The following is a 14,043-nucleotide window of genomic DNA, read 5'->3' on the forward strand; positions in this document are numbered from 1 at the left end:
AGGGACAAGAATCAGGTTAACATTTCAGATGTGAACCCTCAGACTGACCGGCTGCAGGAAGGAAGACCTTCTGTTCTTCAAGATTTCATAAGAAATAGGTCCATCCAGGTGTAGGCCATTCGGCCCTTCAAATCTGATTCACCATTTCATGATATCATACCTTTTCCAGACTAGCCCCATATTATCCTTTATTTCCTTTTGTACGGGCAGCACGGTGGCACAGTAGTTAGCACTGCTGCTTCACAGCGCCAGGGACTCGGGTTCAATTCCCGGCTTGGGCCACCGTCTGTGCAGAGTCTGTATGTTTGCCCCGTGTCTGTGTGGGTTTCCTCCCACGATCTGAAAGACGTGCTGGTTAGGTGCTTTGGCCCTGCTAAATTCTCCCTCAGTGTACCGGAACAGGTGCGGGAGTATGGCGACGAGGGGATTTTCACAGTAACTTCATTGCAGTGTTAATGTAAGCCTACTTGTGACACGAATAAATAAACTTAAACTGTATGAATAAAAATGCATCAATCCCAATATTTATATGTTCACAACCCGCTGGATAGAGAATTCCAAAGATTCACAATGCTTTGTTTGTGTAAAGAAATATCTCCCCATCTCTGTCTAAAACAGCCAATCCTTTATCCTGGGAAAGTGACAGTGAGTTTTCTTTTTGATCTGTTTAACTGATTGTTTTTTAAACTGCCTTCAGCATCCTCAGAGGGAACAAAAGAATGGAAGGAACAGGGAAGCGACAAAGGAAAGAAGAGGTAATAAAAAATATTGGGGAAAAAAAGGAAACGAACAAGGGATGGAAGGAATTGAAGGGAGGCAGAAAAAGGGAGGGAAAAGGGGGGAAAAAATGGCTCGAAAGTGATTTCCTCCAAATTGAAATGTAAGGGTTAATGTTTGGGAGACACGTTTGTTCATTTGACGAGGGATTAATAAACATCATTCGCTGCTGATTTGAAAACCAAAACCTGTTTTAAAAAAAATAGTCGCCTGCTCTGGAAGGAGACAATAAAGTAATCATTTCTGATTTACACACAGTCTGCTACAGATGAAATACTAGCGGCTGCTGAGGGACACATGGTTACCACCACTGATTATCGCTGCAACTCTGCTCCCTTTCACTCGGTAAGTTTGATAGCAATTCCTCTGGAAAGGCTGGCACTGAAAATGAAAGATATGTGAATTGATGAAAATATGTTACAATGGAGATGTAATAGTTTGGTCGATGAAATCGTGAGGACAGTTACAGAGCAGGGATCATCCCAGGTCGAGTGTTAAAGGTGAAGTCTCTTTGGATTTACCACTTGGTGTTGGGGAGGAGGTGGGTGGTTGGGGGGAGGTAGTTTAGGAGCAGATCCTGGGGTGAGTGAGTTGAGGGGGCGGGGGGGGGGAGGAAGGGAGGGAAAGTGGTCACATGATTTGCATATACTGTCATTCCTGATCTTCTTGTTGGTCTATCTCTCAGCGCGTGGAAAGAATTTATGGTGCAAATGGAGGCCATTCAGCCCGTGTTACGAGCGCCTTGTCCTCTCCCACCCTTTGCAGACAGTGGCCGGCATTTCCTGGCCCCGTCATGGTGAGACCCGCCACGCGGCCCAGTCAAAAGTCTGATTGATTTTCCGGAGCATCGGATGATCCTGGGAGCAGGCTGGACCAGGGCATCCTGCCCAGTGAGTTCCAGACTCTCATTGTCTGTTGGATGGAAAGCTTTCGCCTCAATTCCATGACGCTGGTGGACCATGAAACCATTGTCGATTGTTGTAAAAATCCATCTGGTTCACTAATGTCCTCTAGGGAAGGAAATCCAGTCCTTACCCGGTCTGACCTATAGGTGACTCCAGATCCACAGCAATGTGATTGACTCTGAAATGCCCCTCAGCGGTGTGCAATGAATATTGGCCCAGCCAGTGACGCCCACACTCCATGAACAAATTTTAAAATCCCCTCTAATTCTTCTGCAATTATTTTAAATTAATGTCCCCAGTTCTGACCTCTCTGCTAAGGGAAATGGATCCTTCCTACTCACTCTATCTTGGCTCCTCATGATCTTACACATTTAAATCACACCCCCCCCCAGCCTCCTATGTTCTATGTGGGTGGCAAAGTGGCACAGTGGTTAGCACTGCTGCCTCACAGCACCAGGGACCTGGGTTCAATTCCCAGCTTGGATCACTGTTTATGCGATGTCTGCAAGTTCTCTGGGTTTCCTCTGGGCATTCTGGTTTCCTCCCACAGTCCAAAAGACGTGCTGGTTAGGTGCATTGGCCATGCTAAATTCTCCCTCAGTGTATCCAAACAGGCGCCGGAGTGGCGTATAGGGGGTTTTCACAGTAACTTCACTGCAGTGTTAATGTAAGCCTACCAATGACACTAATAAATAAACTAAAAAAAATGACTCCAGCCTGTCCAATCACTTCTCATTGCTAAAATTATACATTCCTGCCCCTATTAAAAAATCTGAAACACTTTGGGCGGATTTTCCAACCGCGTTCTTCCCAAGACCGGAAAATCCCACCTAAGGTCAATGGACCTTTGCATGGTCTGTGCCCCACCTGCTATGATTCCTGTGGCAGTCGAGACGGGAAAGTTCTGCCCTTTCTTTGAGATATAGCATCATTCCTAACTTATGGATCTCCCAATGTTGATCCAAAGATGTCCAAAGTCCAAAGATGTGCGGGTTAGGTTGATTGGCCAAGCTAAATTGCCCCTTAGTGTCCCAGGATGCGTAGATTAGAGGGATTAGCGGGTAAAATATGAGGGTTAGAGGGATTAGCAGATGGATATGGGGGTAGGGCCTGGGTGGGATTGTTGTCGGTGCAGACTCGATGGGCCGAACGGCCTCTTTCTGCACTGTAGGGGTTCTATGATTTTCACCGTTGGAAGAGCATTTCAAGGTGATAAAACAAGCATTTTTCTAGACACCTGAAGATGTTAACCAAAAAGTTGTATTTGAGAGGTGATCTTATTGAGATATATAAGATAATGAAGGAAACAGAGCAAAAATTAAATGCAGAATATCACTTCTGAAGTTAAATTGCGAGAGAAGGGGGCATAGGGTCAAAACAGCAAATGCCAAATTAATATTGACAGTGGGAAATCAATTTACAAAAAGCATGATTATGAAGAATAAGAGTTGATTGCATTGTAGCATAAACATCTGCATACTTTAGAAAAAGTATGGGTGACATGGTGGCACAGTGGCTAGCACTGCTGCCTCAGGGAACCTGAATTCGATTCGCGGCTTGGGTCACTGTCTGTGTGGAGCTTGCACGTTCTCCCCGTGTCTGCGTGGGTTTCCTCCGGGTGCTCTGGTTTTCTCTCACAGTCCAAAGATGTGAGGGTTAGGTGCTAAATTGCCCCTTAGTGTCCCAGGATGCATAGGTTAGGGGGATTAGCAGGGTAAATACTTGGGGTTATCGGGATAGGGCCCTGGTGGGACTGTTTTCGGCGCAAACTCGATGGCCTCCTTCTGCACTCTAGGGATTCTCTGAAAAGCAACTGAATGCTGAACTGGGGAAGATTCCTGGGACCTCTGAATGATTAAATTAAGATGGGCTGAATGGCCTTCCCAGTCAATAGTTATGTTTTGTTTTAGAAGGATTATTGACTCAGAAAGAGAAGTGGAAAGGGAGAGCTGAGAGAGGAAATTGTTACATCTGGGTTGGTGCGAAGGCTAAAAATGGAACTCAAAACATTTAATTTAAAAAGAAACAGCGTGCTCTGCTTCTCTCTGAACACCGTGCTACATTCACAAGACAAACAAGGAGGCAAGCAGAAAATTTCATCTTGTTGTAATTGTTTTTTTTAAGTAGAGCAGCAGTAAATTGTAGCCACTGCCAATCGGTGATGAACTCGGTTAAGACTGATATTCGGAGGATGGACCAGGGGCTATTTATTGAGTACGGTGATTGTCAAAGGGAGAGGAAGAGAGAAAAAAAGAACGTGTACAATTCTTGGAAGCTATAATCAGATTAACCAGGCAACGAAACCAATGAGAAGGTCAACATTACTGTCTTACACAGCGCAGGGTTTAAAGGTCCAGGAAACAGATGTTCCTCTGTATCAGTGTTACACAAATAAAGGCAGAATGGGCCCCTGTTTATTTTAGCAAACAATGTGTAATTTATCCTGTAAAGTAACAGTGAGCATATGTTTGATTTAACATGACCAAAGTAGTCCTTCTTCCCGCATCTCCCCGCCGCCTCCCATCTCTCCCTACCCTCCACATTTTGCCAGGATTTAATTAGCAGACAGCAGTCAAATTTCTTTTATGTCGTTGTTTAATCACTTGATAACTTTTACCTCTCCCCAGCTCCTCCAAACGGTGGCCGTGCTGAGATGGAACCACATCGGCTAGAAATTTTTCAGGTCCCACTTCTGGTTGGTGCTGAATTAGCCCACTCTCAAGTCACATGAGCAGTTTGGGTAGTGGGGGGTGGCGCAGTTGTGAAGGGTGAGGGGGGCATTGACACTTGGGGCTGAAAGAGGAGAAACCAGCAGCCAGGGATCTTGTAGAATCATTGAATCATAGAATCCCTACAGTGCAGAAGGAGGCCATTCACCCCATCAAGTCTGCACTGACCACAATCCCACCCAGGCCCTATCCCCATAACCCCATGCATTTACCCTAGCTAATCCCCCTAACACTAAGGGGCAATTTAGCACGGCCAATCCACCTAACCCACATATCTTTGGACTGTGGGAGGAAACGGGAGCACCCGGAGGAAATCCACGCAGACACGGGGAGAATGTGCAAACTCCACACAGACAGTGACCCAAGTTGAGAATTGAACCTGGGTCCCTGGCGCTGTGAGGCAGCAGTGCTAACCACTGTGCCACTGTGCTGCACCCCGCCCCCCCTTAGCGTGTTTGTCCATAGATCTCTGAAAGCGGAAGGGCATGTTAGTAGGGTGATGAAAAAGGCATATTGGGCACTTACATTTATCGATTGAGGCATAGATTACAAAGGCAGGGAAGTCATGTTGGCATTGTATAGAACTTTGGTGAGGCCACAGCTAGAGTACTCTGTGCAGTTCTCGTCACCACATTATAGGAAGGATGTGGTTGCGCTGGAGGGGTGCGGGGGAGATTCACCAGGATTCTGCCTGGAATGGAACATTAAAGGACTGGGCAACAAATGCTCGCCTAGCCAGCAACGTTGTAGAAGGAGACTAGCCAGGAGCCTGTTAGTTAATAGTTAACCATAGCCAAGCTCGCGTGATGAATGATGGGAAATTGGTCAACTCTGAGAGATACGTGGCTACAGAAAGAGGCAGTAGTGGGAAATAGTACAGAAGGTTCCAATAGAAGAAACCACAAAGGCGGCAAGAGATATGATAAGCTTATGATAATATAATAAGATTATAATAGAATCAATTAGTTGAGACTAATCTGAGGAATATACAGTTAGTCACGAAGCCAAAGGATATAAATATTGAGCTCTTGGAGTGCTTGGGAGCAAGAACCTGGGACCAACACCTGAATGCAGAGCCTTGAGTGAGGGGCTCAGAGAGAACACTGTGCCATGGTGGTCAGCCAGGGACCTGAGTTCAATTCTCGGCAGCCTCCAGGTGCTCCTGTTTCCTCTCACAGTCCAAAGATGTGCAGGTTAGGTGGATTGGCCATGCTAAATTGCCCCTTAGTGTCAGGGGGACTAGCTGGGGTAAATGCATGGGGTTATGGGGATAGGGCCTGGGTGGGATTGTGGTCAATGCAGATTCGATGGGCTAAATGGCTTCCTTTTGCACTGCAGAATTCTATGATTCTAATACCAGCTATTCTAAGACTGATCACCTAGGCCAGAGATGAGTAGTTTATCATGTAAATAGTGAGGTTTGCATTTTCTATTGTTCATAAAGTTTACCTGTTTTGTTAGCTGAAACCCTCATCCTGGGGATTAATACTGCTTAATAAAATATTGTACCACTCACTGGTGTGTGTGTGACTATTGACTGTTGTTTCATGTTGGCTTCTGGTGCTTGTAGCCAGGAGTTTGTACAACGACGCCCGCATCCCATGAAAGAATGCAAAAAAAGTGGCCATTTGTGGATGAGCCTTGGTGGGAAATTCAACTGGGGAAGGCATCACACTCTGGCTCCCTGTTCTGCACAGATGACCAGGTGCAAGTGTCAGGTTAGATGGACTCAGAAGTCAGACATTGTTTGTGTTCTTGGGCAGGTGCAAATGCGTGCTGTTGGAGATGTCTTGTGATAACACAATTGGCTTGACTATAATGCCGCAAAATGTGCTCCCTCCATACTCACTGTTTCAGGCTCTGCGGAATGTGCATCCCAGTAAAAGCTTCAGAGAAGTGGAGGGATACAACTGGGGGAAAAAAATAGAAAGAAAACACCAGGTTTATGGGTCTGGGGGAGGGGGTCTGTGTGGGGTGGTGCGTATCGATGAAGTCAGGCCACGCTGCATATCCACTGATCATTCTGTGAAACACTCACATGACTTCACGTCTGACTTGTGTTCAGGAATATCATTTTCAATTATCAAACGCAGAGTCCCATACAGAAGGCAGCAAGCATAATGTCCTAAGTTAGACAGTTATTTTCAGATCCCTGGCAAGCATTTGATTAGATTTCTCCAGCTCAGATCGCAGGGTGATAAATAAGAGCTTGGAAAAGGTGGATTAATCACTGTGCCTTACACTCCCCCACAGCCCCCAACCACCCCCAATCACCCAGATAAACTGTGAATCTAAGAGTCACAATCGGACCAAATATCGAGCGTGTCCCCGGCCTTTTAGGAAATACAATTACAGTAGAAGGTAATTTACTGTCAGTTACAGCCTGTGGCTATTTTAATCTAGTAAGGTGATGCTGATGCAGTTTATGAATCTCAAATAATGAAAGTTAGCAGCATTGGAAACAAACTTTATGGATGGGCACTATCCCCACGGAGTCCTTCATTCTCGGATTTGCACGTTGGGAAGGTGCACCATTTCCTCCCCTGACACTCTGGCCCATTGGACAATACTCTTTACTGGGAGTGTGCATTCATAAAGTTGCCTCAATTCCTAAAACTGCACATAAACCAACATGAGCGAGAGACTGACGAAATGCAGCAGGGTTTTCGCTACCTGCCATCTAAAGCAGGGTGGCACAGTGGTTAGCACTGCTGCGTCACAGCGCCAGGGGCCCGGGTTTGATTCTTGGCTTGGTTCACTGTCTGTGTGGAGTTTGCACATTCTCCCCGTGTCTGCGTGGGTTTCTTCCGGGTGCTCCAGTTTACTCCACAGTCCAAAAAGCGTGCTGGTTAGGTGCATTGGCCATGCTAAATTCTCCCTCAGTGTCCCTAAACAGGCACCGGAGTGTGACGACTAGGGGATTTTCACAGAACATTCATTGCAGTGTTAATGTAAGCCTACCTGTGTCACTAATAAATAAACTTTAAACACATATGATAAATTAGTTTGACATGCTGTAGCCTGCTATGTACAAAGAACAAAGAAAATTACAGCACAGGAACAGGCCCTTCGGCCCTCCAAGCCTGCACCGACCATGCTGCCTGACTTAACTAAAACCCCCTACGCTTCCGGGGACCATATCCCTCTATTCTCATCTCATTCATGTACTTGTCAAGACGCCCCTTAAAAGTCACTACCGTATCCACTTCCACTACCTCCCCCGGCAACGAGTTCCAGGCACCCACCACTCTCTGTGTAAAAAATCTGCCTCGTACATCTCTTTTAAAACTTGCCCCTCGCACCTTAAACCTATGCCCCCTCGTAATTGACTCTTCCACACTGGGAAAAAGCTTCTGACTATCCACTCTGTCCATGCCTCTCATAATCTTGTAGACTTCCATCAGGTCTCCCCTCAACCTCCGTCGTTCCAGTGAGAACAAACCAAGTTTCTCCAACCTCTTCTCATAGCTAATGCCCTCCATACCAGGCAACATCCTGGTAAATCTTTTCTGTACCCTCTCCAAAGCCTCCACATCCTTCTGGTAGTGTGACGACCAGAATTAAACACTATATTCCAAGTGCGGCCTCACTAAGGTTCTATAAAGCGTCAACATGACTTGCCAATTTTTAAACTCAATACCCCGGCCGATGAAGGCAAGCATGCATTCTTGACTACCGTTTCCACCTGCATTGCCACTTTCAGTGACCTGTGTACCTGTACACCCAGATCCCTTTGCCTATCAATACTCCCAAGGGTTCTGCCATTTACTGTATATTTCCTATCTGTATTAGACCTGTGAGGGAGAACATGCATACAAACATACATATGAATTAGAAACAAGAGTAGGCCACTTGGCCCCTTGAGCCTGCTCTACCATTCAATAAGATCTGATTGTAACCTCAACCCCACATTCCTGGTTGACCGCTTGATAATCTTTCACCCCCTTGTTGATCAAGTATCTATAGCTCTGCCTTAAAAATATTCAAAGACTCTGCTTCCACTGCCTTTTGAGAGTGCTCCAGAGATTCTGAACACTCTGAGAGAATTTTTTTCCCCAACTTTGTTTTAAATGAGTGACCCCTTTCTTTTTTAAGCGGTGACCCCAAATTCTAGATTTACCAATAAGAGGAAACATCCTCTTCACATCCACCCTGTCAATCCCCTCAGGATCTTAAAGGTTTTTATTAATTTGCCGCTTATTTTTTTAAACTCTGATAGATGCAATTCTAACCTCTCCAACATTTCCTCATAAGACAACTCACCCATTCTTGTTATTAGTCTTGTACCCGTTCTCTGCACAGCTTCCAACGCATTTACATCTTTCCTTAAGTAAGGAGACCAATACTGTACACGATACTCCAGATGTGGTCTCACCAATGTCCAGTACAACTGAAGCACAACCTCCCTACTCTTGATGTGGAGATGCTGGCATTGGACTGGGGTGGGCACAGTAAGATGTCTCACAACAGCAGGGTAAAATCCAACGGGTTTATTTGTTATCACGAGCTTTCGGAGTACTGCTCCTTCACTCACCTGATGAAGGAGCAGTGCTCCAAAAACACGTGATGCCAAATAAACCTGTTGGACTTTAACCTGGTGCTGTGAAACTTCTTACTGTGTTCCCTACTTTTGTAATCAATTCCCCTCACAATAAATTATAACATCCTCCATTTGTAATATAAGAAACATTACAGCTAATTTGCACACAGCAAGACCCCCACAGATAGCAACGTCCAAGTGACTTGTTTTGGATAAATATTGTTCCCAGGACGCTGAGGAGAAACCAGCCTGTTTTCCATTGAATAGTGCCATGGGATCTTTTCCATCTAAAGGAGAGGGCATCAGTTTAATTATTTATTATTTATTTGAGAGACATGGGCATCGCTGGCTGGCCAGCATTTATTGCCCATCCCTAGTTGTCCTTGAACTGAGTGGCTTAGCTAGGCCATTTCAGAGGGCAGTTGAGAGTCAGCCAGATTTCTGTGGCTCTGGAGTCACATGTAGGCCAGATCGGGTAAGGATGGTAGATTTCCTTCCCTAAAGGACATTAGTGAACCAGATGGATTTTTACGACAATTGACAATGGTTTCATGGTCATCAGTAGATTCATAATTCCAGATATTTTTTATTGAATTCAAATTCCACCATCCGCTGTGATGGGATTCAAACCTGGGTCCCCAAAACATTTACTGAGTTTCTGGATTAATAGCGATAATACCACTAGGCCATCACCTCCCTTAGTAATACCTTATCCAAAAGCAGAGACATTTGACAGTGCAACATCCACTCAATACGGCATTGAAATGGTGGCCTGGATCTTTTGCTATCATTGTTGTTGGGACCTGAAGCCACAGCCTTCAGAAGTGAGAGAGAGCAACCACTGACCAGACATGTTACCAATAGTATTGGGAATTTTAAAATGAAGTCATTTTCTTTGAACATTTCTCTTTAGCAGATATAAAAATACTAAAATTGGGCAGAAAAGATTGTTTGGCTGACAATCAAGCATCATCCAATTCGTCAATGCATTTTTTTTTTGCTTTGCAATTGACATGGAAAGGCAGTGACTGGGATTCTCCCTAAAAAAACTAAGATTCCAATGTGTGGGAAAACGGGAGTATTATCCGCCAGTTTTTTGAGCCTAATTCCCAGAACAAATCTCTGACACTATGCATTGTAGAGTCCCTCAGCGGGATTTTCTCTGGTAAGCAGGGGGCGAGGCCTATTTCGGCCAGAGAGGCTGGCAGCATACTGCTGAGCGGAGATCGGTGCATGTGCAGTGCCCCCCGCCCCCCCCCCCCCCCCCATTGCCGGCCTTCTGACCCTCCCACCCCCTGATTGCTGGCCTCCCAGACCTCCCCAGGCCAGTCCCTATGTCCCCCCTCACCTCCGGCCAGTCCCTCACCTCCCGGACAGCCCGACCCACCCGCCCACTCCAGTGACCATCCCTGACACCACATCCCCCCCCAACCACCGGCATCCCTGACCTCCATTCCACCCCGATGGCCAGTCCTGATCACCTCCTCCCTCCCTCTCCCACCGATCTCATTAGTGACAGACAGCATGGTTTTGTAAGAGGGAGGTCGTGCCTTACAAATTTGGTGGAGTTTTTTGAGGAAGTGACAAAAACGGTTGATGAAGGAAGGGCCGTGGATGTTGTCTATATGGATTTCAGTAAGGCATTTGACAAAGTCCCACATGGCAGGTTGGTTAAGAAGGTTAAGGCTCATGGGATACAAGGAGAAGTGGCTCGATGGGTGGAGAAGTGGCTTGGCCATAGGAGACAGAGGGTAGTGGTCGAAGGGTCTTTTTCCGGCTGGAGGTCTGTGACCAGTGGTGTTCCGCAGGGCTCTGTACTGGGACCTCTGCTATTTGTGATATATATAAATGATTTGGAAGAAGGTGTAACTGGTGTAATCAGCAAGTTTGCGGATGACACAAAGATGGCTGGAATTGCGGATAGCGAAGAGCATTGTCGGGCAATACAGCAGGATATAGATAGGCTGGAAAATTGGGCGGAGAGGTGGCAGATGGAATTTAATCCGGATAAATGCGAAGTGATGCATTTTGGAAGAAATAATGTAGGGAGGAGTTATACAATAAATGGCAGAGTCATCAGGAGTGTAGAAACACAGAGGGACCTAGGTGTGCAAGTCCACAAATCCTTGAAGGTGGCAACACAGGTGGAGAAGGTGGTGAAGAAGGCATATGGTATGCTTGCCTTTATAGGACGGGGTATAGAGTATAAAAGCTGGAGTCTGATGATGCAGCTGTATAGAACGCTGGTTAGGCCGCATTTGGAGTACTGCATCCAGTTCTGGTCGCCGCACTACCAGAAGGACGTGGAGGCATTGGAGAGAGTGCAGAGAAGGTTTACCAGGATGTTGCCTGGTATGGAGGGTCTTAGCTATGAGGAGAGATTGGGTAGACTGGGGTTGTTCTCCTTGGAAAGACGGAGAATGAGGGGAGATCTAATAGAGGTATACAAGATTATGAAGGGTATAGATAGGGTGAACAGTGGGAAGCTTTTTCCCAGGTCGGAGGTGACGATCACGAGGGGTCACGGGCTCAAGCTGAGAGGGGCGAAGTATAACTCAGACATCAGAGGGACGCTTTTTACACAGAGGGTGGTGGGGGCCTGGAATGCGCTGCCAAGTAGGGTGGTGGAGGCAGGCACGCTGACTTCGTTTAAGACTTACCTGGATAGTCACATGAGCAGCCTGGGAATGGAGGGATACAAACGATTGGTCTAGTTGGACCAAGGAGCGGCACAGGCTTGGAGGGCCGAAGGGCCTGTTTCCTGTGCTGTACTGTTCTTTGTTCTTTGATCCCAATTGCAGAGTAGAAGCAGGTTCCCCCCTCCTCCCACTACCATTTGTCCTCCCAATAAGGCACTCTAGTAGGCCCTGTCCCCCTGTAGACCCTGCCCCCTCTGGCCCTGCCCCTTGGCACTGCAAACTGCCTGGTGGGCAGTGCCAGTTTGACCCTTGCGCAGTGCCAGGGTGCCAGGCTGACACTTCCAGGCTGGCAGTTCCCAAGTGATACCCCCCCACCCCTGACCTCCTTGGCGGGGGGCCCCAATGGCTTCTGTTCCCTCCAGCGGGGTCAGGATACTTGTTCCCCATCAGTTGTAAACACTGCCGGAGGGAACCATTCCTGGTGATGGTCAGACACAAGCAGACCTGGAGTATACCAGCCTGGGCCTGCTAATCATATTGAAATGTTTATTTCAATATGATTATATTTCAATATGATTACACTCAAAAAAAGCACCTGGGAGACTCACAACCGGCATAATGCTGGTTGCGAACCTCGCTACAGGCCCCCCAGCTGGTGTCTCCCAGCCTGTTCGAGCAGCACAGCATGCTGGGAGAATCCTGGCCAGTGTGTCACACAGATGGATACGTTGGCTGGCTAATGACTGGAGGGTGGGGGGAAAGTCATGTGATAAAAATAGAACACATTTCAACTCAGTTGACAAACCTGCCCACAGGTAACATCTCAAACACCTTTAGACATGTGGCAAAACTGTAACGTTTTTGACTAAGGTCAAGTTGGATATGGGCTCTTCTTATGAGGAGTTATAAAGCAGGTTCACATATACATGCCACTGTTCCATTCACATTATTACAATCAATAAAAAAAATATTCATGGGATGTGGGCATCGCTGGTATTCCAACATTTGTTGCCCATCCCTAATTGTCCTTAAAATGGCGGTGGTGGGCCACCTCCTTGAACTGCTGCAGTCCATGTGGTGTAGGGGCTGTTGGGGAGGGAGTTCTAGGATTTTGGCCCAGTGACAGTGAAGGAATAGTGATGTTTCCAAGTCAGGATGACGAGTGGCTTGGAGGGGAACCTCTCGGTGGTGGTGGTGTTCCCATGTGCCTGATTGCCCTTGTCCTTCTGGATGGCAGAGATCACATGTTTGGAAGGTGCTGTTGAAGGAGTCTTGGTGAGTTACTGCAGTGCACCTTGTAAATGGCGCACACTGCTGCCATGTGCTACGGCGGTGAAGAGACAGAATGTTTGTAACAAACAATCTAATGCCAGATATCCTTCAGGGAGTTGTGGGGGTCGGCGGGGGGGGGGGGGGGGGGGGGGGTGTAAGGGTTGGGGGGGGGGGGGCGGCGGGAGTTGCTTCCAATTCAAAATACAAGCATTTTGTTTAATTTATTCAAATGTGCGTTCATTTGGCAATTTGTCTTGAACGTGAGACTATTACTTAAATTCAGCTTGGTCCTGGTTATCTTTGAAGCTGTTTATCAGGCTGACCTTTGGAATACAATGCTTCCGTCCAAAGCCTTCAAAGAGAGATAGTCAGGCTTGATAGTTTCCGTGGATGATGGGTAAAAGAAAGGAATCATTAGATAGGAACATTACTTCAGTCATAGTTTAGCACAGCAGTTATCAACTATTTATGTTTGACAGCACAGGAAACTAGTTACATTTTGGAATTATTGAAAAGAACATGCTCTCAGTATCACTTTCTATATACTTACTGCCGTCCAGCAACCCCTGTGCATCTGTTCTGTATGGGCATGACTTACGTTTCACAGAATCCCTGCAGAAGGAGGCCGTTCGGCCCATTGAGTCTGCACCAACAACAATCCCACCCAGGCCCTATCCTTGTAGCCCCACGTAATCCCCCTGACACTAAGGGCAATCCCACCCAGACCTGTTCCCTGTAACCCCAAGTATTTACCCTGCTAATCCCCCCAGCCTACACATCTTGGGACACTAAGGGGCAATTTAGCATGTTCAATCAACCTAACCTGCAAATCTTTGGACTGTGGGAGGAAACCAGAGCACCCAGAGGAAACCCTCTGGGGAGAACATGCAAACTCCACACCCGAGGCCAGAATTGAACCCGTGTCCCTGGCGCTGTGAGACAGCAGTGCTAACCACTGTGCCACCATGCCACCCACCGTTTAACATCCTGTAAACCAGAGCTCCAGGAAATGGTTTGAATTACACTCCCGATGGTTAAATAGTGAAGCAAGTACATTGTACACTGTCCCCCCCCCCCCCACCCTCCCGCCCCCCGCTTTCCACCCTTGGAAATAATGCCCCTGATTACAACACCATTTGGACGGAATGACCATTCTGTAGCCTCTACTGGTCAACCAATTC

The sequence above is a fragment of the Mustelus asterias genome, chromosome 24, assembly GCF_964213995.1.
Source record: "Mustelus asterias chromosome 24, sMusAst1.hap1.1, whole genome shotgun sequence".
Classification (NCBI taxonomy): Eukaryota; Metazoa; Chordata; class Chondrichthyes; order Carcharhiniformes; family Triakidae; genus Mustelus; species Mustelus asterias.